The sequence below is a fragment of the Penaeus monodon genome, chromosome 24 (assembly GCF_015228065.2).
Source record: "Penaeus monodon isolate SGIC_2016 chromosome 24, NSTDA_Pmon_1, whole genome shotgun sequence".
Lineage (NCBI taxonomy): Eukaryota > Metazoa > Arthropoda > Malacostraca > Decapoda > Penaeidae > Penaeus > Penaeus monodon.
The window spans coordinates 11,517,053-11,517,286 of record NC_051409.1 but is presented as its reverse complement, the minus strand read 5'-3'; the positions used below and the strand labels follow the sequence as shown (position 1 = coordinate 11,517,286).

The 234-nt window shown below is 29.5% G+C and overlaps 1 protein-coding gene across 3 annotated transcripts in view; it reads left to right on the top strand.

Annotated features, from left to right (window-relative positions):
* LOC119588580 (methenyltetrahydrofolate synthase domain-containing protein-like) overlaps nucleotides 1–234 on the top strand; it is a gene marked incomplete in the record, with an annotated part of 56,358 nt that overhangs the window by 13,206 nt on the left and 42,918 nt on the right.

Sequence of the window (234 nt, the reverse complement as noted above, 5' to 3'; positions counted from 1 at the left end):
ATTTGATTTCATTGGAAGACATGATATATGCTATCTGACATAGCTTGATGCTGTAGCAGTATCCTTATAATAATATTTGGCACTTATTGATTCAACTGAATGGCAGCTTTGAAATATAAATTTCAGGAAAATAATGTATAGTAATTCCTGCTCTAGGAGTTTCAATCAGGACTTTTATATGTGATTATTAATAGTGTAGAAAAAGACATTCTTTTGTATTGTGATGAAATGCTT